Source organism: Meleagris gallopavo, chromosome 3, assembly GCF_905368555.1.
Source record: "Meleagris gallopavo chromosome 3, MGAL_WU_HG_1.1, whole genome shotgun sequence".
Taxonomy (NCBI): Eukaryota; Metazoa; Chordata; class Aves; order Galliformes; family Phasianidae; genus Meleagris; species Meleagris gallopavo.
This window is the reverse complement of record NC_139406.1, coordinates 57,363,544-57,390,003: the sequence shown is the minus strand read 5'-3', so window position 1 is coordinate 57,390,003 and position 26,460 is coordinate 57,363,544. Positions and strand designations below refer to the sequence as shown.

The window sequence follows — 26,460 nt, the reverse complement described above, 5'->3', positions numbered from 1 at the left end:
CACATTCAAGCATGTTTCATTTTAATAACACACATACACTCATAAAAGCTTTCTTGAAGTTTGTACCACTGAGCTCTTCTAACATCAGTGACTGCTGCAGAACTACTGAGCAGAATACAAAACACACAAAGGAGTAGAGGGGCTTAGGTTTTTAAAGCTCTATTTTCAACCAGGCACTTTGATTCAAGATTTCTTCGTGGCAGAGGGAGAGATCCAAAGCACTTACTCATCCTAGGCATCATGCTCTCATCGCCCTTAGACCTGCAATATATTTGTTAGATATTCACATTTAGGTAACAGGCTTACCAGCTGTATGATTTGGGACAACATGGTACAGCTGACAGCAGCAATAGCCATACAACTAACAGGAACTAGAAACAAATTCTCAATGAAATATTATTTCTGTGTTGCCTTGTAGCTCCTATACCTTGATCAAGTTTCAATCAGCCTTTGCCTGAATGTCTACTCTGAAACCACTACATATTTTAGCAATGTTCAAGATGCAGCACAGCAGCAAAAAACAATAGTGAAAATATAGCTTAAATGATAACATAGGAATTTTTACTCTTTCTGTGAGGATGCAGCTTCACCCACCAACGCTGTGATGAAGCTGATGCTCTTACTTCACTCCTCTGGGACAGAGGATGAAGGATGGATGGAGGTACAGAGGATAGAACGAAGCACAGTGGGAACATATAACAAAGGCTGATGCCTTTCCTCTGCTTTCCTTGGCCTGTGTCAATTTTATTTTCCTGATGGCAAAGTGTAACTACGCAGCCTCAAGATGCACCACAAACATTGTCAATTCAAGTACAAATGATCTCAATAGAGCCCAGAAAAATCACAAAACAAATTTTGCACAGGACCATAGCATACAGATGAAAAATCACAGGCTCTGCTAATGGCTAGGTTCATGTTAGAGCTGAAGGCCCCTATCAAGCCAATGAATGAGGACTTCAGTGAGAGTAACTTGCTACAAGGCTATGCACTAGGAGATAGTATCATGTATGCCTCAAGCCCATACTAGTTCTTACGACAACCATCAGCATAAACCTTGCATGTTATATTAATAAGTTTAAAAATATGAACAAAACTTGAACAAATAAGGATTAAATTGGCATTGAACAATCAACCTTCAGAATGGCAGCAGTATGACATTTGTGAAATCAATTTTAGACACATACACGGGTGCAGACTTGGCCTCATATTACACTAGTTGTTGAGATAAAAAGTGTGAGGAGATGGAATCATCTTTCAGATCTACCATGAACCAAAATACAAATCAAAGCAATGCCCTTTAGGAACATGAAACAGTGACAAATAAACGAAGGGCAGTACCTGTTCAGGGAGGAGGTTGAGCCCCCAAAAGATCATAAAACTCAGTATGCAGTGACCTAAAACCAGGAGTGGCACAGGGATGTAGAGGTGGGAAATTTCCACCAATGGGGAAAGTTGGTGATCAAGGCAGCTGCCTTGCACTGCTTGTGTATTATATATTTAGGTCAATTCTGATTTGCTCTGGCATTACACTCAAGAACACCCACTGACGTTAAATATCAGTCTGAAGTGCAGTAAGGTGACAAGTTTGCACAAGAAAACCTTGAAAGATAGAACTCTATCAAGAGTGTGAGTGCCACAGTCACTTGACAGTTTCTATTTCACTTTGCAGTTAAAAGTGAGGTTTAAACCAGGATGTTGATGTAACTAGAAATGCTTACACTGTTATGGGGAAACAGCTTTTGGAAAATCCACGGAGGTACAAATGTTGGGGAGGCACCTCCATGGCTGTACTTGCATTCTGCCTCGGTTTTGCATGCTCAGTGCAAGCTGCAAAGAGAAGCCTCTCTGAAAGAAAAACCATCAGAAATTATTTTGTTTCTTTTCAGTTCTGAAAACTGATGCTGTTACAGGTTTTACCCAGCAGATACACTCCACTATTAGCGATACTTGCTTCTGGGTAAATACTGCCCAAACATGAAAAGTGTGATTTCTGTAAAAGGCGCAGGCAGCTGTGCAAATACACAAGAAACCTCAGGAATGAAGTTTCCCTTTCTTCCAAGAAGACAGTACAAAAAAAAATACAAGTTGTCTTCTTAATTAGAGAGAAACTACGTACTGTGTTTGTAAAAGCAGTAATGGAAATCAATGCTGCTTTCTCTAATCCCTGTGTTGCTTACAATATACTGCACTCTTTGGAATAATCTCAGCCTCTCATTTAAAAATACTTCAAGAGAAGACCTAAAAAGTACAAAGCAGTGTGATGTAACTTCTCATTATATTTGTAGCTCTGGCTTTTTGTGAATACTTCTATTTTAATGTGTATTTTCCCTGAATATTTCTTTAAAACACTTGGCAAAACTTTAGGCAGACCTTGGTTTGCAATCCAGTCTCTCGCTCCTCAGCCAGTCCCAATGGTCCCAAGTTCAAAGCACTTTCCTTCTTCTTATTCTGTCTCTCTCCATAGGCACTACACTTAAAAGTATGCTCCACAAGCTCCATACAGCCCTTCATTCTGGTCTCCTGGCCCTACAGTTTCCCTAAGATTCCCTGCACTTTCAGAAATCAAATCAAATGTCTTCTTCATCAGAAGACACTTGGCCCCACTGCTCCGTAACAACACTTCAGTGCTCATCAGAATCACAGAACTTTTAGGGCTGGAACAGACCTCCAAAGATCATCAAGTTCTATCTATTGCTCTTCTTCTCTCTTCCCCTCTGCCAGTAGGAAAAGCCAGCATCTTGTGTCTCCTTGCCCCTGTCTGCTGACCTTCCCAGCTCTGCTTGGATTTGGCATCCTGGTAAACCATTTATTTTCCAAGAGGCCACATTTTCAATGTGTAGCAAAATTAATTAATGGGCCAGCCTTGCGTGCCATCACTGCACACTGGGAGAAAACAGGAGGAGGCTGAACAACAAAACAGTTTTAATTAAGATGTTGAAAAAAAAAAAGACATTTTAAATAGAATACTTCAAATTAATTTGCACCTGAGATCTGTGGAAATTCCTAACAAGCCCATTTTAAGAGCAAGCTATATTTGAAGCTACCCAAACCTTTGTGGTTTCCATACATAATTGGTTCAGTACAAATCACATGCGTTAGTGAAGAAGAAAAATCAAAATAATCTATCTGCAAAAATGCATAAGATACACCTGAGTCCAACGCTCACACAGGGACACATCTCACAGGCAGGATCCATGCAACAGTCACCCAACCAGCAATCAGGCAGCCAGGAAACAGCTCAGGAACTTCTTAAGTATCCCTTCCCCCAAAACTGATCCTCATTAGTGGAGCACTTGCTCCTTTGACAGCAATTTCTGCTCATACCAAAACTTTGGAGCTCTTCTGACTCCAGCTGCACCCTAAGCACCGAACATATTAAAACCTAGACATCGTCCCCACCTCCCACAGTTAACTCCCATGGAAAGGAGCAGGGAGAAGCTAGAAGAAACACGCAGGAGCAGAGGGATGCTCAAGGCATGCCCTGCACACAGCTGCTGCTCAGCATGGGAGCAGTCCTGTTACTGACATTAATGGGCATGCACATGGCTAACTAAGCCTGATGGCTAATTCCCAAGCTCTAGACAAACCATGGATTTTCCTGCCTGTCTTTGTTCATTAACACTGCTTAACCCAGCATGAGTCCTCTGAGCATGCTGCAGGCCCCCAGAATGCAGTGGGGGCTAACAAGGATATCACAGAAAACACTTCTGCCTCTGCTTCATTTGGAATGCCAACTGCAAGATGACCTCCACAGCAAGTGCTTAAACTCCTCTAAATTGCACGTAAAGACCGATTCTTCTCCAGCACTTTTAAAAATTTTCCACTAAAACAAATATTTGCAAGCTTTCTTTAAATTACAGAAAGAGTAAGAAATCACTTATAGGGCTCTTGATGTGAAAACCGGGTTAGTAACACTGCTCCAGCATAATTAATTTCTAGGAAGTAGGATGGCTTCTGGCTGAAACAGGAAGAGCCACCCAAGAATACCCAATAATCTTCTCTGGGAGGCGGGAAACTTGCCCCAGCTTGGAGGCTGGGCAATTGGTGCAGTCTCCCATTTCTCAGAAGATGAGGTACTTCTGATCTCATGCACGCAAATGGGCAGCAGCTGCTACTGCCAACTCATTTTTGTGGGGTGGAAGAAGTTCACCAGACTCTGTCATATAAGGTCAAACCCTCTGAAATCTCAAGTTGCCATGTTTAGGCTATGTTTATTGAGAATGTTTTCTGAAACCGTTTGCGATGCAAAATATATTGAAGGAAGATCATATCGTAGCTATAAACGGCTTTTATTTAAAAAGCCATTAGCCCACAGTGAAAATAGCTGCAGTCAGACATTCCCTTGCATTTCATAAGCCTGCAAAACTCCAGTAATGTAAAAGCACACGAAGATCCAGAGTCAACAAATACAGCCCGGAAGAGAAACAACCCCAGCAATTTATACTGTGAAAAAACAAGACACCATGAAGAGCTACTATAAATGGAGAAGATATTTCAGATTTAAAAATTCCTTCCCTTTAGTAATCAGAGACTTAATTGGTAAGGAAAACTTCTAAAACATTTATTCTCAAAGTTTCAGAACTAGCATCTTTCTGAAGTTTCTTACAGTCTATGAAAGTACATTTGAAAGAAATACTGCATAAGTATATGGAGTAGTTCTTGTAATGCACATTTTTACAAATAAGGACATAAAGTTATGTTGATTATGCTGATTTTAGCCTTATCAAGTTTAACAGCTTGTTGGTATCTTCTTATATGGAAAATTCTTTTTTTTTTTTTTTTTAATAAACTACACAAAAAACTGTTTTACTCTAATATTAAAACACAGCAAGTGAATATCTTTTACTGATACTACAAATACACAGAAAGGTAATAAGGTAGGCACAATTACAAACTGGTTATGGCTGAAAGCAATAACATGAGAAAAATGGCAATGTTCACCTTGTGGAATACAACAGCATGGCCCCATTCTGACAACAGAGGACTTTCAGTCACTCTTCTGATTAGCTGTGGGGTGTTGTTTGTCATGTCTCTGCTCTAAATATCCTTTTTTATAACATGACATAATGCTGCAGCAAAGTCGGCATGGCTACTTAATTTCTGCACCATAATTGTTCTGGGCTAACCATTTATAAACAGCCAAACTTCAAATACATGAAACAGTGAACATTTATTTTTTCCAAAATAAGCTATAAAGCTAAAATGTTTTGATGATGTATAAACAAATGAAGTATTTTTTCCCTTTTTTTTTTTTTTTTTAATCATATCTTTTATTTTAGACTGGTACAGCTATGTTTTTCTCTAGATAAGAGAACATTTTCCCATACCACAGAGTATTTCATTCCTCTTTCCTCCAGCCTCAGTTCTAAAGATACACACTGCTGGAAGTCAAGAAAGGAAGTTAGAGGAATGCATACCACTGCATCTGTAAATTTAAGATTTCTTTAAGTACGTGGTCAGAAATACCAGTCTTGTTGCAATCAATACAGTAAAGCTGTATAACCCTAATTCTATGTTGTACATTCATAGTGTGATTGCACATTTGTGTGGATGTGTTTACTACAGTTGTTGAAATGTTAGCTGTTAAAATACGTTGAGTCTGTTTCCTATTAGTGACATTTAACGTAATGACACTTCACTACAAGTGTCTTCAAAAAGCTGCACTTATAAAGTCAGAATTGCCCAGGCTCTTCTTACTAAATGGTTTTCTGTGTATCTGAGGACCCTAATGAAGTTATGACAAAAATTCTTCCTGGGCACATCTTTAGCAACACCATAAAAATCCCAGTGTCTTAGAGAAAAAAAAGCTGTGTTGAGTCATGACCACTGCACTAGTGTGTTTAATCAAGTGGAGATGGAAGCAGCAGAGGGAGGGCTGAGGAATCACAGCTTCAATAAAAGCCAGCAAACAAACAACCCCCAGTAACTGTGAGTATGGGGACAGGCACAAGAAGTAGGAAACTGTAAGGCACAGAAGGTCAGAGGAGAAATGTAGTTACTCGGAAAAGAGCAGAGAAGTGATGGGAATAGAGATGGTAGCAACAAACAGTGGGCTGGGAAGCAGAGAAAGATTACAAGGATAGCAAGGGATTAAAGGAAAAATGAAGATACTTTAAGTGCTTTTCCTATTCACCTCTATCACAACTCTTATGCCCCGTATGCCTCTCCCTATTTCTGCAGCTTCCGTGCCTGGGACAGCTTGCCCATGGAATCTTTGTGGGCTGGCAAGGAGGAACTGGCTCCAGGGAGTTGGCAGAAGCCTGCAGAAGGAAATCAGCCTTTGAGGCTCTCATATTTTCAAGAGGAATACAAACAGTAGAGGAAACCCAAGTCAATCAAAAACACCTGCCAGTCAACAAAATGCAGAGGTTTGCTGCTGTAGATTCTCCAAAGCCAGTTCTTCCTTTTGGCATTACTTTAGCTGCCCTTAACACCCTCAGCTGCTGCAGCACCAATACCTGCAACAGGCTTGCCCTGGGAGAGTTCTGAAGCTAGGATCACTGCTGACCCTCTCCTAAGAAGTGCCTTAGACTGTTCAGATAGACTGGCTTATTTCTCTGCACATATCCCCCCCCCAGATTACTTTACCATTACCTAGATATCCATCCTCCTCTCATACATGATACACAGCAATGTTAGTAGCTCACCTCTCTCCAGTAAATAAAATAAATTTGATTCCAGCCTAGAAATTGGATACAAGTCTCCTGAGCTCAAAGCTATGGCTTGACCCTCATGAATTATTATATGTTTAGAAATGAGTATCAGAGAATTTTTTGAGAAGGTGGATCTAGAGAAATTTCAAAATCACAAAACCAAGCTCTCTAAGACAGAAGAATCATGAGATGCTACAAACAAAGCACTGAGCCTCAGGTGAGGAAATGTGGTGTCGGTTCTTTCACGTGCCCACATGCTTGGCATGTAAAGGTAATCTCTTCTGGTCAGCCTACCATCCCCATCGCTGTCAGGGAGCCAAGCCTCTACAATGAAGGGGACACACCCTCAGTTGCTAGCGCCAGCTTGTCACTGATCTGGGCAACCAGAATGCCTCCAAAGGTCCCTTCCACCCCAGTCATTCTATGATTCTGATCTGCTCTGGTCTCCATGCATACTCTAAAAAGACAACATTTAGGAGGGCTGGCTATGTCACCACATCCAGGGCCAAATGTTGTCATTATCATAAATCGTGGACTCCATCTTTCATACTTGTAGAACACACAGTATGTCTCCCAGACATCTGCAGACTTCCTGGAGCATCTGCACGAACACCAAACATCAAGTTTATTCTCTAAGAAGATGGAAACAAATCCCATATGAAATGCCACTAGCAAGGTAAACACATGAAATGTGATTGTGGTATTAGTGTAGATCAACTGCTGACTACAAAAACTGAACAACTAGAAAGCTTTGAATATTCCTAGTGTGAGCCTTTACAGTACAGCTTTGATGTCTTTCACTTTCAGACCACAACATATCTTGAACATATCTGAATCTCCTCAACTAACATAAATTGGTTTTGAGATTATTGCAACATTTTACCCCTGAATTTGCCACGTGTACTCTTAGACTTAACATTTTTGTTTCAAATAAAAACAGCAGTGATAACCATTAATTTAAGACCCCATGTGATGCATATCTACATTCTGGAGCTGAATCTGGTGATAAGAAACAGACGAATACAAAATGCCTTTTGCAGAGTGGAATTAAATCCATGTATTAGTGAAGCGTGTTGCTGATTTGACAAATGATGCATCAGATATTGACTATTGATTTTTTCTTTGCCTCAAATAAATGGTGCAAGTGCTCTAATAACTCTTAGAGAATTTTATGATCATTGGTACAAACTACCATACTCATACAACTCCTGACTCCCTGGGTTTCAAGTGATTTTTTTGTACTAAGTGAAAACAAAACTACTCAATACAAGACATGCTCTCCATTTTTCTTGATACTGGATTTCTCCCTTTTGCTTAGAAGCTCTAAAGACAAGTAAAAGATTCTAAGCGTTAAGGTTCATCTCCTGCTCCAACTTTGAAATCAGGCTCAGAGCACTGTGAATGGATTCCGGGACGTTTAAGCTTCCCTCTGTTTTTGAGCACATCAGTGATAGTAATCAGATTAATAGCAGAAAGCTTTCAAGCACTAGGGTTAGAATTGTGCACTCATGCTGGAAGTCAGAAAATACTGAAATCTACTAAATTGGAAGACTGTAACTGAAGTGTACGTTTGGAATAAAGAAGGAAAAAACACCAGGAACTACTCAAATTATTTTGCATGTTGACATGCCTACTGCAGCGTGAGTGAGGGCAGCAAAAGCAAGCCTCAATCTTTCTTAAACTGTACAAATGAATCTCCCAACCCAATCAACTAGTAAAGATAAAAAAAAAAAAAAAAAGATTTGCTATGAGAACAAACCACAAGGACAGAAGAAGAGAACAAGGAAAAGACCCTCTGGAGATGCTCTCTTTCTCTTAACCCACCCTGAATGAGAAAGTGTATTCAAAGAAGCATACCTGAAAAAGCACAGTGATGAGCTCTTGTTCAGGCTTTGAATGGCAGACTGCAAAGCTCCAGTGGAGGCTGAAAGAAAGAAAAAATAATATGAAAAAAGCAATTTAAAAAAAGAAGCGGAAAAAAAAAAAAAAAGGGCAGAAATATGTCAGCCCTGTATATATCATTTGGAGGATGTGGAAACCAAACATCAAAGCTGGTCCACTACTAGAAAGGAAGACAGATACACAGCACCAGAACAACCATGAAAGACTAAAGACGTGATGAAATCAATGTGGTTGCACACTGGAAAAGCTATGAGCTGTGTAATAAAAACTAATTAAAAAGACATTTGGGATGTCTCAGATCATAAGCTCTCATTCGCCACACTGTTCTGAGGTCCAAGACTGAGATTCAGCCATGCTGTGGATAAAAAGCAAAAAGGGCCAAATTTCTAAATCAAATTTGTAATGCACAGATTAAGGCTAACATTAAATTTTGTATTTTAGGTTCCTATTATAGAGAAACAAAGACTTTTGGCTTGCTTTTTCTGATTTCCAAATGAAGAAGAGAGAATATAATGTTATAAAGAGCAGAAAACAGAAAATAGCACTTCTGTGCACTAGCTTTAGTAGGGTATAGAATCAGTGTCAGCTATTCTGGGGATATTTGTTTGAGGAAAAATATCAATATGTAAATGCTAATGCTACTTCATGGAATCTACTTGTTGATTCTGACTTAAAAACATGAAATTTTGGAAATATGAAATCCACAGGAATGACTTATTTTTAGGTGACCTCCAATATTTACAGCTCAAAGAGTAAAACTTTGTATGCTTAAGAACACCCACACATCTCCCTGCTGGGAAACAGAGATAGCTGACAGGACATTTTCCAAATCACCAACTCCAATTAAAAACCACTACGTTTTTACACAGCTATTAGAAACTGGTCATTTCTTTCCAACACTTACATGAAGTAATTATTCATGGAAGAACTATGACTTTCAAATGGTGACACAAAATCACGGAAAAGTACAAATTTCTGTTAATGTAAGAGAATACTATTCTATTTTTTTGATTAAAAAAATATATATTAGCCTTTTTGGTATTTTGTGAGGATTTGGGGCAGTAGCGTTTTTGCAAAGCATTCCTCCTGGTCTAGCCAGTCCATACACATTTCTCTTCCTACTGACTATCTTCTTTTTCTCTCCAACATTAATACATACTATTTTGAATTTATCTCAGTTACTAAAACATGTAAGGAAAAAAAAAATTCAAACTTTTGTATTTTGCATCACCTGCTAAACATTTGTAAATACATTCACAATATATTGGGCAGATGTAAAATGACAATTAAACATTTTGAGATTCTATTTCTGTGATTACTTTTATAAACAACCATTTAGGGAGAAATAAATCTGTGTATAGATTGTGACAGGGAAGCAGCTCTGCAGCACAACTCAGCCTTTCTCCCTGACAGAAAGATGCTGGTTTGAGTTTAGTTGGGTTTGTAGTAACTTGCCAGACCTGAACATGGAATACAACAGACATGCTCTAAGGGCTAACAGCAAAGAGTTCCCTGCTTCCCACATCAACATATATGCATTTTTATTTTTAAGTTATTGACACAAATATATGGACATAAGCATTCACAAATACATGGCCTACTCTAGTACTGGCAATACAAACTGGCTTGAAAACTATTTGAGAGATAATACCTACATACAAAAATAAAGCCCTTCAAAATATTGGCAAGAGTAGAACATGCTCTATCATTTCCTCAGAAAATATAATGTGTATTTAAGATTGTTATTTCAAACAGCAACAAGGATCAACACATTTATGGCACTGACAGTGTGAGCTATGCAGTGGGATATATTTAGTGAACACTACTGTATACGGTATATACAATTTCAAAAACGTGTGCTTATTGCATTTCCTAAGCACTAGAAAGAGGTCGCGATAATAAAAAGAGTCAATATTAATACTGGAGAAGCTCTTGTACAGAGGATTGTCACAATTCCCTGCTTCCACAATAAACATCCTCCTCCATGTCTCAAGGGTTTTCTCGAGAGGATACACATTAAACTGTGAAATTACCCGGAAGGGACACACCACACAAGCTTCACTGAACTTGGATCTGACCCAGGATAACAATGAAAGAGATAGATGTACCAACAAAAGCAAACAGATTCACAGGCTGTGGAGCTTTTGGGCACATTACTGCTATCAGTGTATATCAACTGGTTTCAACTGATATCAATTGATATGGAACAAAACACCAACAACTCAGTTGAGCAGTCACCAAAAACAAAAAAAAAACACAACCAAAAACAGTGAAAAAATTGTTAAAAAGTAGAAAAATAATAAGTCAGACTAGTTTACAAAACAGACAAAAGGCACAAAATTCAAGAAAGTGGTTTATACAAAGCATGTTTCTAGTGGCTTATACAGACACATTACATACACTATTAACACTAAACCATGCAAACAATTGCACTGCATTGCCACAAAGGCTCTTTGTGCCATTCCCAGTCAAGAAGTGCACTTCCACATACAAGTCTAAATACTATGCAAGTTCTTCAAACACCAGGACAGCAAAGTATTCCTCAGTCTACACATGCCATCCTCAAAGGGGACCAACCATGAGGCTCTATAATGCACAAACATCTGGTGAAGCCTGGGGGCATCTACCTATCTGCTTCTGTACCTGGTAGGAGAGCAAATTGCAGTCAGGAAAGTGACAGGGGATTTTGTAGGTGTAAGAATGAACAGCCCAAGGCGGAACTACACCTTGAATTTGCTGCTTAAAGTGGATGAACTGCCAGATATCCTCCAGCACTCTCTCAATCCAACACAATGCAATATAATTCTGATATCTTTAGAAAATCTCATCCCTTCCTGTATGCACTGTTAGATTCTCCTTGCAAACTTTTTGTTCCCCTGCCTAGCTGCACAGCCCAGCCCCAGTGCAGAGCAACTCAGAAAGACCACTGAATAACCAATGCTTGCCTTCTCTATGAGCTGGAAGGAAGGCCAAGATGATGTTCCACACCTGCTGGAAAATCAACAGTACAATATGCAGCTGGCCTTGGCTCAGAAGAAATCACGTACTTGTGACTAACGCATTACCAAATAACTTCTAAAAAGGTACAGAGCTTATTACTGCTGACAACTAACATCACTGATTCTTTCATTCCCTTTAATTCTTGCTTGGATTTATTCTTGGACCTGGAGGTGCAGGAGTTCATTTCCCTTACAGATGTATGATTCAGACAAAGATACAGCTGGGCAAGCTGCCATGCAGTTTTTACACTGGACACACAATACAGTGTGAAAATATTTGCTAGCATGTATAAACATTGAGAGTTCAATGCTTCTTTTTGGTGGTGCGCAAATCTGCTCCTTGCAGACAGGGTCCATAAGGGCACCTGCCTCAGCAAGACTGCAATAGCATGCACTGCCAGTTTTGCAAGTTTACACTCCACATATTGCTCATTTTGATTTTTTTCCAGTTAAGTAATCTAACAAGATCAGTGATAGCAGATTCATATCATCTCTGCAGAAAAGACTGGTGTCTACAGTACTTACTTTTAGAAACAGGCAGTGGTGCTACATTACTCCTCTTCAAAATCAGTAACAAATATGCTGTTACCGTGCTAAAGACATGGTAGCTGAGGTCAGTGGAAAGAACCAATTGATCATGAGCTACTAGATGGGTGCATGGAATATAGTTTTAACTCTGGCCTCAAGGTAAATCATTAAAGCAACAATCCTCATCTTTCCAAAATCTCATGTTTTTAAGAATAAAAAAGAGAAAGAATGAAAAAAAAAATAATAATTCAGACATCATTTGTAAGGGTAGAAAATACACCTAGGCAGGAAGCACCAGACAAAAAACTGGACTAGAATCACACTAGGAAATGTTAATCTATAAAATATTTTTCAAGTTAACAATTCATACAGGTTTGAACTGTCATTCTCCTCTGAACTTATGTTTATCTATTGCTCTGTTTTCTGTAAAATCCCACAGCCTCATACACATTTCTCTCTCAAAAAAAAATCCTTTCGGAATGCCTAGAAAAACACTCCACAACGGCCAGGCAGCTGGCATAATGCAATTGCTTGTTATCCTAATTTTAACAGTCCCTCACATCTACTGGTAAAATCAAGGTCAAGTGAAAAACATTAACATCAACTATCTGGGGATTTTAGAATTTTATTTACAGCTAAATAAATTCTGGATGTTTCTACTGTTTTCAGATTTCTATTTAAATCATTTAACAAATGAAATAATACACTGATTGTTACGGAAGGAATGCTGCTCCTTTTTGAGAATGACTGACTTGAGAAAATTCACACCAACTTTGGACAATCTCTTAATAGTTTCATGTCCTTCTTATATTGTGACATCAAACAGCAACCCAGTGCTGGAGGCAAGGCCACACCAGTGCAAAGCAGATAGGACAGCCCCTCCTCTCTGCCAGTGGCAGCCCTGGGCTTGGTGTACCCTAGGCTACAGATGCCCCTTTGGGCTGCCAGGGTACACTGCTGGCTCATGTTCAACCTGCCATCTACCAGAAACCCCAGGTCCCTTTCTGTAGGGCTGCTCTCCAGCCTCTCGTCTCCCATCCATGGGATGTACTGCGCATCCATGGCTGCCTTGTCCATTCCAGGTGCAGAATGCAGCAGTTGTGCTCATCAAAACTTCATGCGGTTGGTGATAGCCCAGTCCTCCGATTTATCAAGATCTCTCAGGAAGGCCTTAGTATCCTCCTTAGTATCCTCAAAGGATTCAACAGCTCTTCCCAATCTAGTATTGTCACAAACTTAGTGTACCTTTAAGTGTCGAAAAACTCTACACTATATGCAAAAATAGAGACGGTCCCAGATTAGCGATCATTGTGTCGGATATTGTATACTTGAAATTTCAAGATCTGAAAGAATGGTCATTTGTCTGCCATAAAAGCAAGATCCCAGTGTGGATTTTAAAAAGTAAAGACGTGAGCCTAGTATCTGGATTTCTTATTTGAGATACAACTGAAGAACGAAAAAACATCTGGCCTTGGATATTACGAGCAGGGAGACATAGGTCATAACCAGTTCTCAAAGATACTGGCAAGGTTACATTTTCTTCAGTAGCTCTTACCCAAAGAGCATGGTTAGCCCCACGCCTGGAGAAAGTATACAAATCATCACTAACAGGATTCAGGGAACATATCAACCTCTTCCTATTTATACTTGCTGAAATCAGAATGTTTGGTGAGAGAGAACCTGGCTTTTCCTACAGATATATACACTCCGAGGATTTATTTTTTTCCTTAAAGACTGTTTCCCCTTATTGAAGAAAAATGAAGCAAAAGACATAACAAACTTGCTTAAAGCAAATTTCAAGTATTTTCTTAGGCAACATCATGCCAAGTAAAATCAACTTACTGTTTATAGTCTGCTCCCTTTGTGCAGTGCTAAAATATTTATACCTAAACATACTTGCCATAACTGTTCTGCTCTTTGCCTTCCAGGTTTAGCATCTCAACCCTGAATAGTAAAACCACAGAACTGCCACAACAGGACAAGTTAAAACCATAAATGCAACTGTATTTCAATGACCGGGGTAGCAACAAATCTTACCTGGAACACCAATGAGTAACAGAGAGCAAGCACTGGGCACTGAGCTCCCAAGTTGGCCAAGATGTAAATGAGCAGAGCAGATACTCGAATCTGCAGCCCATGCTGCAGAAAGCAGCACACCACACTTTTAGTATACTAGGTGGCTGGAAAGTGCTGGCACAAGTTAGGTGACATATAACAACTTAAAACATAACTTTCTTATGATTGAGAACAAAAATTGGAAATTGTGCAAAAGAATGCTGTAACAGAGGAAAATAAACAGGCAAACAAACAGAGCCACAAAAGATAAATGAAAAACATTAAAAGAATTAACTTTAAGTCAATGACCTTTTTGCCTCCACAAATTGTGGGGTAATTTTGGCTGATTTGGATACTACTGGCAAAAGGAGACTTAAAATACGTGATGGTTTATGTGAAGTATTCACATCTGGATATGTCACATTTTTATCTCACTCAAAAGATATGCTTGGTGTGTTCCCATGACTGAATCTCCCATTTGTCTACACGCATCATTAAAAAATAAAAGTCTTGCAATAACTATGATTAACAAACATCTGTAGGTAGCCTTTCATTCTGAGGGTTAGCACTGAACAGATGATCTAGCACATCTAATTGTATTCTGTTTTGCTTAATCCATCACAAAAGAAAATGAATTTTTGAAATGAATTAACATAGCTGGAACAGTGCATTTAGAGCCCATTTGAAGTCTATCACCTTTCCCAATAGTTACTTCAAATAGTAAATATAAAATATTTTTAGAAACAGACACATTTTTGCGTAATTATTTTTACAAAATGTGAACTTGGGTACTGAAAATGGTTAATTGAGCCTTAAATCAGAGAATTCATGCACTCTTCCATGAGGTACTTAACATCTGCAAGTTGAGGTGTGATTGCAGAGAATTTGGAGCTTGGTGTCTAAAAGTCAAACGCAGCAGTTCAAACTAGAGTGTACAAATGTAAAGGCTACCTTTAAGAAAATGAGACCTCGTGTACTGTTGCTACACAAAGAAAGCATCTTGTAAAACGTTAAGAAATACATTCCTCCTAATCCCTGGTCCATCATCATTCTTGACAGCAGATCATACACATCTGTTACTAGCACCTCATGATGAAGAGGTGGAGAATAAAATAAGACTCAGCTGCATGTGTGCTGTAGTACCAAAAGGGGATTTTTCCTTTCTCTCTGACAAAAATAAAAAATAAAAATCAAGAACACACCTCTTGATTTTCATGCAGTTACCTAGTCAAATTTCCCTGTGTTTTTAAACTTTCCAATGTCCTGCTGTTTTAAGTTTAGTACAAAATTGTAAGCACACACCCCTTTCATTAAAGGGCACCAAACCAAATATTAAGACAAGGTTTGCCATATGTAGAAACATCCACAGCCCCTCTTGAGTTATTTCCTCTGCTCCGCAAGGGAGGAAAGATCACATACATAACTCCTGACTAGGTCACAAACACCACCTTTCTAATGGTTTATTCATAATGTGAAGCTCCAAAAGGAGCATCATGCTCACAAAATGAGCCACAACTCTTCAGGAAATGATCAATACTGTATATTATCGTATTTCAGAGAGAGAGAAGCATCCAGGATTTTCAATTGTCACTCTCTTGATAAATTACCTTGTTTTAGCCCATGGTAGACAGTTTCTTGATGAATCTGTGAATTATTCCAGATGAATTCTCAAGAATATCTATAAGAAGAAAATGTACTGTCCACAGTCTAAAATTCTTCCTATAAAATTCATACATGCAATTAGACAACAACACAGTCTGTGTACCAAAAAAACTTGCAAGCTACTGCTTCACATGATGTACTTTGAAAACAATAATACTTCTGGAATTATATACACAGAATAACTGCATATGAATTTTTGGCTAGATGAAAACGTATAACTTACGAAATCAAATTTGAATTAATCAGGTATCCCAGCTCTTGGGTCATTACATTGGATGTTTACAATGCGTCTGATCCTGTTTCTTAGGGTCTTTTCTGACTTATTACTTCTTTCAGATTAGTACTCTTATACAGGCTTCACTAAGATTCAGAAAGATTCTATCTTAACTTCTTTTTTTTTTTTTTTTCTCCTCTCTTGATTTGAAAGTTTTGGCCATTCCTCCATCCACACCACATTCAGAACTGCTGAGAAAGAGAAGGACCTTTGCAGAGGTTAAAAGCAGACTCTGGGCGCTAAGCCAGTCTCCAACTGCGCTGTGCCCTGCTAAACCGTGTTCGGATTTGTTGCAAGAGCATACAAAATCTGCATAAAAGCTCTTGAAATACCAGAGGCAATCTAATCTGAACAAAATCTGGAAGCAGCAGACACTGTTTAAGACCCTTTTTTCCACTTCAGTCATTAAGAGCATAAGATTTACACCCAAACCCTGGATCTGCAGTAGCATGCACTTGTCTTTTTCTCTTGCATGTTTGTTTTGGCAGATGCAGTGTTTTTAATTTCATATTAGCCAGCACATGTTAAGCTCTTCAAGAAAAGAAATCAGGATCAAGGTTTGCTGAATAATGATAGTTGTAAGAATGGACTCTGTTAGAGAAACAAAGAACTCAGCTTTTTCTATTATTGTATATAACATTTGGTGCCTCAGCATATTATGTGTAATTGTCTGACAAGAGCTTTCAGTTCTTTTTATACTTTTTACTTTAACTGGAGATGCTGCACAAAAAGTTAAAAAGAAGGAAGAGATTAGGACCAGATGAAAACGGGAACTATTCTCTGGAATACATCATGCACACAACAAAGGAAAAATACTTCGGACACTGCTTGGAATGATGCTGGGTGCCCAGCGCCAGACCAACACCTGGAGAGTTAGAGGGTTGGAGCACATACAGTCGGAGGGAAGGCAGAAGGCACTGCAATTCTTTAGCCCTGTTAAGAAAGGACTACAGGGGGCCCTAATCACAGTCTGTGGGTACCTAACAAGATGGGGTCAAGGTGTGTGGGAAATTCTGGCTTTGTACACAGAAAAAAAAAATCTCTTTATCTCAAAGGACGTCCAACACTGGAACAAGAGACCAGATAGACTGTTGGACCTCCATCCTTGGAGATCCTTAGAACTGTCCTTGATACCTCCCTGAGCAACCTGATCCTATGAGACCTGCCTCGGCCCAGCAGGTACCCTCCAGAAGCACCTTCCAACCTACACAGCGCCTCTCACCTCATCTCATTATCTCTTTTTTAAGGAGGGAAGATTTCGGCTGGATGTCAGGGGGAAGTTCAGTGGCAAGATGCTGGAAGAGACTGCCCAGAGAGGTTGCGGATGCCTCATCCCTGGAGGAGTTCAAGGTCAGGCTGGATGGGGCCCTGGGCAGCCTGATCTAGTATTAAATAGGGAGATTGGTGGCAGGGGGGAAGATTCTTGATCCTTGAGGTCCCTTGCAGTCCGGGCTATTCTATGATTCTGTCATTATCTCTTTCAGTCATGACAGTCAGTGAGTGACACTATGTCTCATCCTCAACAGCAAGTGATCCAAACATGAGCGACATGGTAAGAAATATTACACTGTACATGTTAAAATTCATCACCGTAAATAATCATTTTATTCTACTGCTCCTGAGCTCAGGAGAGGACTAAGAGGGACACAAAGCTGCTGAAGTTGGCGTTACAGCCAAATAAATGGCTAATGTGTTGTGCTATTCTGTGCAAGCTGTGGTCATACTGCAATATTCAATACGGTACAATTACCCCAAATACTAGTGATAAAGATATGCAGGATATGTTGGGAAAAACCTAAGTGGTGGGCATAAAAATCTTGCTATTTAGAAACCGTCTAATCAAAGGAGATTTTTCTGATGCCACGAAACAAGTGCCAGGTAGGGAAATTACTGAGGATCCTACGAGAAGTTCTACAGTATGTGTCACATCTACTGAACTAGCCAATCTAATGGTAGTGACGTGATCTGCTCCTTTGTTCATGGCAGATCATATTTAGGCAGAAACGTGCAACGATTCTGCCAGAGGACAGCGGATATGCAGACAACCTTTAGTTAGTCTGACTGTTCAGCTCTTCCCCAGTGTTTGTGCCCACAGTGCAGTTAGGAACATACAAATATTTACAGCAGTACAATTCTGAGGCAGTACCCCTAGCAGACTTTGAGCAACAGAAATCACCGAACTAATTTTTTCTATTTAGTGGAAATAAATAATAGCACTATAAGAAACTGACAGAGAACAAACAACAGCAACTAAGCAAACCCACACAGAAATCTGCTAATTAAATAAAGTCCATTTTTCACAGCATGGATGTCTGGAATCTCAAGACTGCAAAACATGCAACTCTCTTCCCTCATTTTATTCGCCTTAAGTCAGCTCTTTTTTTCTTTAGCATCCCAATCAAAAGCAAGCTACATTTTAAAAACATCCATCTTAAGACATGAGCGCTGCTTAATAATGAAGCTGCTGAAATCAAAGCAGGAGCCTCGTTACTCTGTCAGGCAGCTCCTACTGAACACTGCAGGAAAAAGGCAGTCATTACAGAAACAGGACCTGCTGAACAGCTAGGTGTCTTGAAGATGCTCAGTGCAAAATTCTAGAGTCTGGACTCACAGTTATATTCCCTGCTAATTACTAATGGATATGAAACAAACTTTGCAATGCTCATTAACGACCCTCCAAATAGCTTTATGCTAGGGTTACTTTCTGCACTGCATGCTATTACAGGCACGGTTTAAGGTTGGTGAGATTTCTAAACAGTGTCTCTACGCTAACAATTTCTTATTCAGTTTTATCTTCCTTATACCAGAATAACGCAGTGTGGTTATTACAACAGTATACGAGGAATCCACCGGAAAGGAATATTTTTGAGCGTTAAACTGTTCTACATTAGTACTTCCTAAGAAAGAATAAATGTATGCAGTTCACATCACTGCATCTGTTTGCAGGTTCTAAGTCTTTTGATAAGGAAGTTATTATTTATGTTTGCGCAACAAGAGCTGATGCTAGGAATTAATAACATCTGTGCAATGTTTACTAATTTTGTACTGACAACTTATTTGCATTTGTAAGTTATACTTCAGTTGCAAAGACAGCACAGCTACCCCCTATTAGTCACCCACCAAATCTTATTGTAGAAACGAAGCCTTGCAAAACCCTCTGCTTCTGAATCTCTGCTTTGTAAGTTACAGGAATGGTACAGCATCCACAACAGCTGAATAGCAAACCACTAACTACTGAGGTCTCTTCCAGCAACCTGCTCCCCTGGTGTCCCCAGACAGCACTACAACAATGGTAAGGGGTGGCCAGAAGCAGTGTGTAGGCTCCCAGGCGGTTTGCTACCCCCAGAATGGAACAGCAGGCACACGATGCTGGTGCTGGGCTCACCTGCTAGATCAGAGCAGCTTCAGACAGGCTCCCCCAGGACAGGACAACGTTACCACAGCTCTTGGCGCAGCTGAGCGCTGGCTTTGCAAATGTGCTCACTCCACACCAAAAGCTGGTTGAGCTGCGGGGGCAAAGGCAGGCCAAGGGTCAGCTCCTGCTCCCAGTCCTGACAATGGCACCGTTTTCTTAGTCACTTCCCAGTTCTCAGCACTGAGAATTGCTGTGTGAAATTATAATGTCGTTTTAGCGCTACCATTATCAGCATTGTCTTCAGACAATAAAATGTTCTGTCATAGTCATTGCAGGATGACAGCAGTGAATATACACTGAGTCACTCCACATTAATTTAAATAGCACAACTGTGTGAACACATGTTCTTCAGTTAAGTCCACACACACAAGTAAAAATAATGAAATCTCCAAGGAAGGACTCACTTTCTACGCAATGCAACACCAATCCTCCTTGCTGTACTGCTGCTCCCTGAATAAATATGAAGCAGAATGCTTAGTGAACCACTACTGTTTTCTGATCCAGTAGAAGGTACACAAAGCCACCCTCAGAGTTACGTCACTCAAAACGTATGTGCCTAAACCTGCCTTTATTTGGTGACCTCCACAACAGATGCAGAAATGGTGCCTGCAGGCTGAGCATCACAACAGTGACACAGTGAATTTTAGGGTTTCCCTCCTCCCCCTCAAATGGGAACCTTGTTCCTCAAGGAAAAAACAATTTTTAAAAAAAGGCACTCAAATGTTTTCTCGCCCTACATAGCAGCATACTTCAGTTAATGCATCACATTCAGAATGGGAGATATCCAGAAGACTTGCAGCTGAGGCACAGGGGATGCCTACTGCCCTGACGCTTTCTGTTATCATAGGACTTGCTGTGCAGCCAGCTCATCACGCAGTGCTGATACCAATGTGTGTTAAAAAGAAGCCAATGACTGCTCTGCATTCAGACTTCTTTGTGTTTGCGCTCCATAATGAAACCACCACCAGGAACAGAAATCAGCCAAAGTGCACCATAAAAAAGAAAATACAGAACAATTGAAGTGAGCACATGCTTCTTATTGCTAACACCCATCAATAGTTGTCATCACACCAGAGCTGCACAGGGATGTTATTTCATGCTTCCTAAAACAAAACTCCCTACCTCTAACATGCAACTGCATTTGCTCATACCAGGTGCTGTCATTATGAAAAGTTCTTAGCATACTCTCCACACTGGGCACTTGAACTGCCCCACCTGATAAAGGATGACAGCAGTTCAAAGAGGGCTCATAACACATAACTGAGAGCACTCGTACCACCAGATATTTCTCTAGAAGGAGCTCGGGTATGTGCACCTTGAGCCCGGGTACTTGTCTGGCTTCCTGTGGGAACTTCTGTTTCCCCTCGGTACCTCTTCACACTCTTAAGCTGGGGAAACAAGTTCCCTGGCTGCTCAGTGGTTTTAAGGTCACACTACACAACACAGGTGAACAACATGACATGAAAAAGAGGCAGCAGTTACCCACCTTACCAAGGACCAAAGCAAGAGGAAATGTCTTTATGACTGCTTAGGAGCAACCTATGTACCACTGTGCTGCTGCCCAAAATGCTGCATGTCCTTTAGGCTTTTGAAGTGCTGCTGCTCCCTGTAGCATGGCATGGGCAATGGGCAGCATTAACAGCTTGACTGCTTCTCTTCTCTGCCCAACAGCAACCCTGCAGTGCACCCTTCCAAGCTGCACGCCAAAATACCAAGGATCAGAAACAGAGATGCTCAGGAATCCAGTCTAGTAATGAAGGCCATCTCACCAAAACTAGTTAACTACATATTATCCATGACTAGGGAAAGTGACACTATCTACAACACCTGCGTGGGAAGGAATATTGTAGAGAGAAACTTGTAGGTCCTCAGCTTTGAGGTCCATCCTAACCTTATGTTTACCATTCTTAAGTTTCCTTCTTCCCTCATTCAAGCCCTGACTCCAAGTCACAGGCAAGTTGGCTGGCAGCTTGATGTGGTATCTTAGGACTCTCAGATTAGACAAGTGAACCAGAAAGTGATCCTCTAGCAAGGAACAAGACCAGTGTAAATTACAAAGGGAAGCAATATGGGAATGGAGATGATTGTAATACTATGTTTTGGAGCTCCAGTTTTTAATTGGTCCTGCATCACTACCACAAATTGCAGGGTACACAGTTTCTGAGAAAGCCAGTTATGACAGCCCTTCATATTCTTGCATCAAAATCAATTAAATGACACAGCACCACACAATGACTAATGGTTAACTCGTAGAGTTACTCATAGCCACTTACGTGTAATCAAAATGTGTCTAATCACACTCCATAACTGTTAGCATTTGTAGCTCATGCTCTCAAGCCAATGAACACTTCAAATGATACTCAAACAACGTAAAAACAATGTAAAAACTCAACATTTCAGGTCAGACAATGAAGGTTTTCCTGTCCTGCTCCTCTCAAGGCTGTTTAAGCAAAGACTTGCAGTGCAGAGTGGCAGCCTTCAGAAAAGTTAACTTTCAGTGACTTTACGTTTTATCCTCTGTAGCTGATGGGGAGGCTCCTGCTTCAACTTGGTAACAACAACAACAAAGTCATTCAGCATGAAATGAAGTGCATCTGATATTTACATCTTTTTCTCCAGCGCTGTAACACTTGCTGAAGCATTAACTTTTACTGTGCAGATATAAGCCTTGTATTTCTGGCTTGTCCCCACCAACAACAAGGTAAGCTTTATGATTTATTCCAAAAGAGATGAACAATCAAATTTTGGTGAAACCAACAAACAAAAACCAACCATAATCCAAGATAACAAAATGCCTGAAGCATTACAATATACTAAAAATACCACATTTTTTTATTTCACACATTCAGTCCTGGAATGATTTGCAGCACCTTTCAGAACATTCAAGCCTTATAAAGTCAGATTGACATCAGAAAATGAAACAGCCCTAGCTATAGCCTGTGAAATACTGTTATAACACAAACTTTAAGCGTCAAACTTCAGTGAATTATGAAATTTAGTATGTCTCTATTTTCTACCTGTAATCTCTTATATAGAGAACAGTTATCACAACTATCTGTCCTTGTGCTGTAAAGACTGACTCAGTTATTTACAGCTATTACTACGAAATCAAAAGTGAAAACCAACCACTAAATCACTGACTTTGTGGACTTTCAAGAAACTGGAATATTCCAATACTTTAAGGGAGCGTATAAAAAGGAGGGGGAATGGCTGTTTACAAGGGTGGATAATGATAGGACAATGGGGAATGGTTTTAAATTGAGACAGGGGAGGTTTAGGTTAGATAGGAAGTTCTTAGGAGGAAGTTCTTCACTCAGAGGATGGTAACGTACTGAACAGGTTGCCCAAGGAGATTGTGGACGCTCCATGCCAGGAGGTATTCAAGGCCAGGCTGGATGTGGCTCTGGGCAGCCTGGTCTGGTGGTTGGTGCCCCTGCACACAGCAGGAGGGTTCGAGCTGGATTGTCATTGCGGTCCTTTTCAGCCCAGGCCATTCTATGATTCTATATGATCATTACAAATTCTGGATGGCAATAAGTAGATAAAAACTGAAGGGATGAGATAAAAGAGGTGCAGATACATTAAAAAATCATGTTTAAAAGTTTCATATTTTGAAACACATGAGAGGCAAGAGACAGAAGGAGAAATCTGACAATGACACATACTTAGGCAGCAATGATATGAAATCTGAAAGTTCCATTTACATCTTTTACACAACTGTTTACTTATTTTTTTTATTCCTTCTTCCTGGTACTCTTAGATCTCTGCATTCCCTAGAGGATTTCAGCAAAAACACATTGCATTCTTGTTTCAGGGCACTGTCTTTGAGTAAATCTGTTCATTTTCTTCCCAGTAGATCAAAATAGTATCTAACAAGTCTGCATTTCTACCTGTTTTCCATGGTGCAGGAAGACAAAACAGCTACAGGTAACTTCTGAAGAAACTCGTAAGTTTAAGTGTGCTTTACCCAAATACGTACATTTCAGTTTAAGTAGATAAAAGCAAATTAACTTGGCGGGAGGGGGGTGCTAAATAAACCTGCAAGCACTGTGTTTTGCAGAGAAGGGCCAATATCATTAAGGTAGCACATTCCACCTCCTTGGTGGGATACCATGCACCTGAACTGACGGATAAATATATGAGTCCATGAGACAAAATTTCTATGAGAGTTTTTTGTTTTTTTAATAAAAAATATCTTACTAGTTCTTAGAAAATAACACTTCTTTTTACACTTGAATTTTTCTTCTGTCATTCGTCATCTGTACGTATAGTAGAAAATTAATAACTGAAATGCGAAATATTCCCATTAACTTCAGTACTGCTTGAGAAAACTGATTGTAGGAAATACAAACTTTTTGTCAAATGTTACTTACAAATACATATATAATGTGTTTATGGTATTTTTGTATATATTTTACACTGAATTCCAGAAAAATCACTGCTTTCCTTTCCAGCATACCTTCCACTTCCAAAGGAGACCCTTAAGTAACTGTTTATGATGCAGGATATTGTACGGAGAGTAAACACAATTCACCAGATGGGCAGGGGAAGATGAGAATAAATTAGAAGTGCCTGAAATACTGCAAGGGATGGAGATTGAATCCAGGTCATTAAAGAATACAGTTATTTCATTCCTTGGTTTAAGATACAAAGAATAAAACTAATAAAGGATCAACATCCCCACCAATGGTTAGGGCTTGGAGAATTAAGAACAAAACAATTCCAGACTGCCTCAAATTTGAGGATACTGAATTTAACCAAATTTGATAAAACTTTTCAGTGCTTCTTCCAAGAAATCAATTTTTTCCCTCCAACTACCTTCTCTTCTTCTCTTTTAAGGGCATTTCTGGATACACTCCAGTGGAATGCAGAAGCAGAGATGAGCTAAAGTAAGAAATTGAACTTAATAAATCCACTGCAAGACTGGATGCCTGTGGAAATGACATTTCTTATTCCTAAGCAGACAGACTGGATTCATCAGAACGTTTTCCCATCTCTAATACAAAAACACAGGTCAGCAAAACCCTGTGTAAGTTCTTCTAAGCCCTTGCAAGAATACTGCTTTTTATTTCCTTATTGTTCAGCCAGCGCAATCACCAAGAAACTTCTGATAATTAAGGACAAAAATAAGTACCCCAAATCCTCACTTCCTTTGTGCTAAACTTAACCAGAATGGCCAAAACATTTTTCTTATTGGCAAAATGGAACTTGCAAACAATATTCCTGAACCAACACCACTGACCCCAGGTTTGTCTCTTGTTCAACAGATAATTACAGCATCCATTTTCTGGGACATCAGTGACATCAATGGGGCAGAAAAAGAGGAAGTAGGGAGCATTTCATGGCCTGGAAGTAAAGCAAAACAAAGAAGCCTGCTTATCTGCCAAATCTGCTTTTATCAGCAAAAGTAAAATAACACACGCTTCTATGAGCTGCATCTTACTGTGCCTTAAGAAAACCTGTTTGGCACTTTCTGCTGCGTTTTTCTGCTGGCAGGCAGCACGATCGGCATGTGTGGGGGCTGTTGTCAAATGCTCCCAAACCTCACCCTCCTACACCTTGCACGTGTCTGCCCGTGTTCACGCATGCATAAAAAATCAGTGGCAAACTGTGGCAGCCGCAACGCAGAGAAGGGCTTAGCACCACCGATCTCATGCTGAATTGATAGAATGCAGATGGCCGAAGTGCCCTCCTGCAGCAGTGTGCAACAGCAAAATACAACAACAACAAAAAAAATAGCTCTTTCTAACAGTGGAAAATAAAAATTAGAAATGCTTTGCTTTTAGACAGGTCCTTGTTGTTCCTCCCACCTAGAAAAGGTTATGTGTTGTTTTTTTAACCTATCATCCATATACACAATTATTATAGCAATTTCATGCTTGTTCTAGGACTGAACAATTTGAACTGCTGAAACAGACTCTGCTGTATGACCAAAACACACGCTATTGTGTTTTGATCAGGCTTCTTAAGTATTACTTACATTTTTCTACATTTCTTTCCCTGGCTTTCTTCAGCTCCCTCCATTTTGTTCCCGATTTACAAATATCGGTTAAATTAATCTGACACAGAACTGCTCCTGCATGGACGCATTTCTGACTCCCCAGCTGCACAGCCAGGCAGCAGCCCAGGGATGCCAGGTCAACCACAGTGTACAGAACGTTGCAAATTTAGGTCACCCCTTTCAGTGTCACTCCAGTCACCAGCAACCACACTTGGCTGTTTTCCTGCCAACCTGCCTATCAAATGAGACCATTGAGGAGCAAAATCAGCACAGAAAGTGCTTATTGCTGAAGATTTTGGGAAAGGGCCAAGACAACCACGAATTAACTTTCCCCAACTTTGCTGTTGCTGTCGGAGTTGTGGGCTGCATTTGCCAGAGGCCAAACAAACATTAAAGCTACAGGAACGCGCATCCTTTGACTAAGGTGCTGCCTGTATGATTGGGACACAAAGACTGATCTGATGGCAGGTGGACATCATCACCACTTGAGGAAGAGAAGAGCTGTGCCAGCATCACATGTTATAAAGACTCTTTAGCAGCCTGACTAGGAGCAAGGCTCAGCCTGATAAATGCACAGGCTGCCAAGCCAAGGTCAGGCCCAACTAGAGATATACATGGTGTTCGAATGGATCACAACAGCAGCCAGCTGCATATGGAAGCAGGGAAATCAAGACTCACAGTGGGCTGGCACTGCCAAAGGCCTGGTCCATCTGAGCAATCTACAGCACCCAGCTTCTCACCAATCTGGTGAAGCCACCCCAGAGCAATGCAGAAGCACGAGCTCTGGCAGCTCCTCCACATCTGCACCTACTCCAACTACTTCCAGTTGTTGGACTTAACCTTTGGATTTCCTCCCTCATGATGGCTCTTTAAAAAAGAAAAAAAACATTAGCATCATCCGCTCCAAGCAATGCATCAACTAACATGTTTTTACAGAAGAACAGTTCCTACACACCTGTGCTGTTCAACCA

General features: G+C 40.1%; 1 protein-coding gene across 6 annotated transcripts in view; it reads right to left on the bottom strand.

Moving 5' to 3' along the window:
* The window catches only part of FAM110B (family with sequence similarity 110 member B), a 102,813-nt gene that overhangs the window by 6,074 nt on the left and 70,279 nt on the right, over positions 1-26,460 (bottom strand). For 5 of the 6 annotated variants that reach the window (XM_085221150.1, XM_085221151.1, XM_010708958.3 and 2 more), the window contains one exon: positions 8,511-8,577. The gene's annotated coding sequence lies outside the window, so the exon portion shown is untranslated. Of the gene's footprint in view, positions 1-8,510; positions 8,578-19,458; positions 19,580-26,460 lie in introns of all 6 variants that reach the window. The other variant, XM_085221152.1, reaches the window with a different exon arrangement.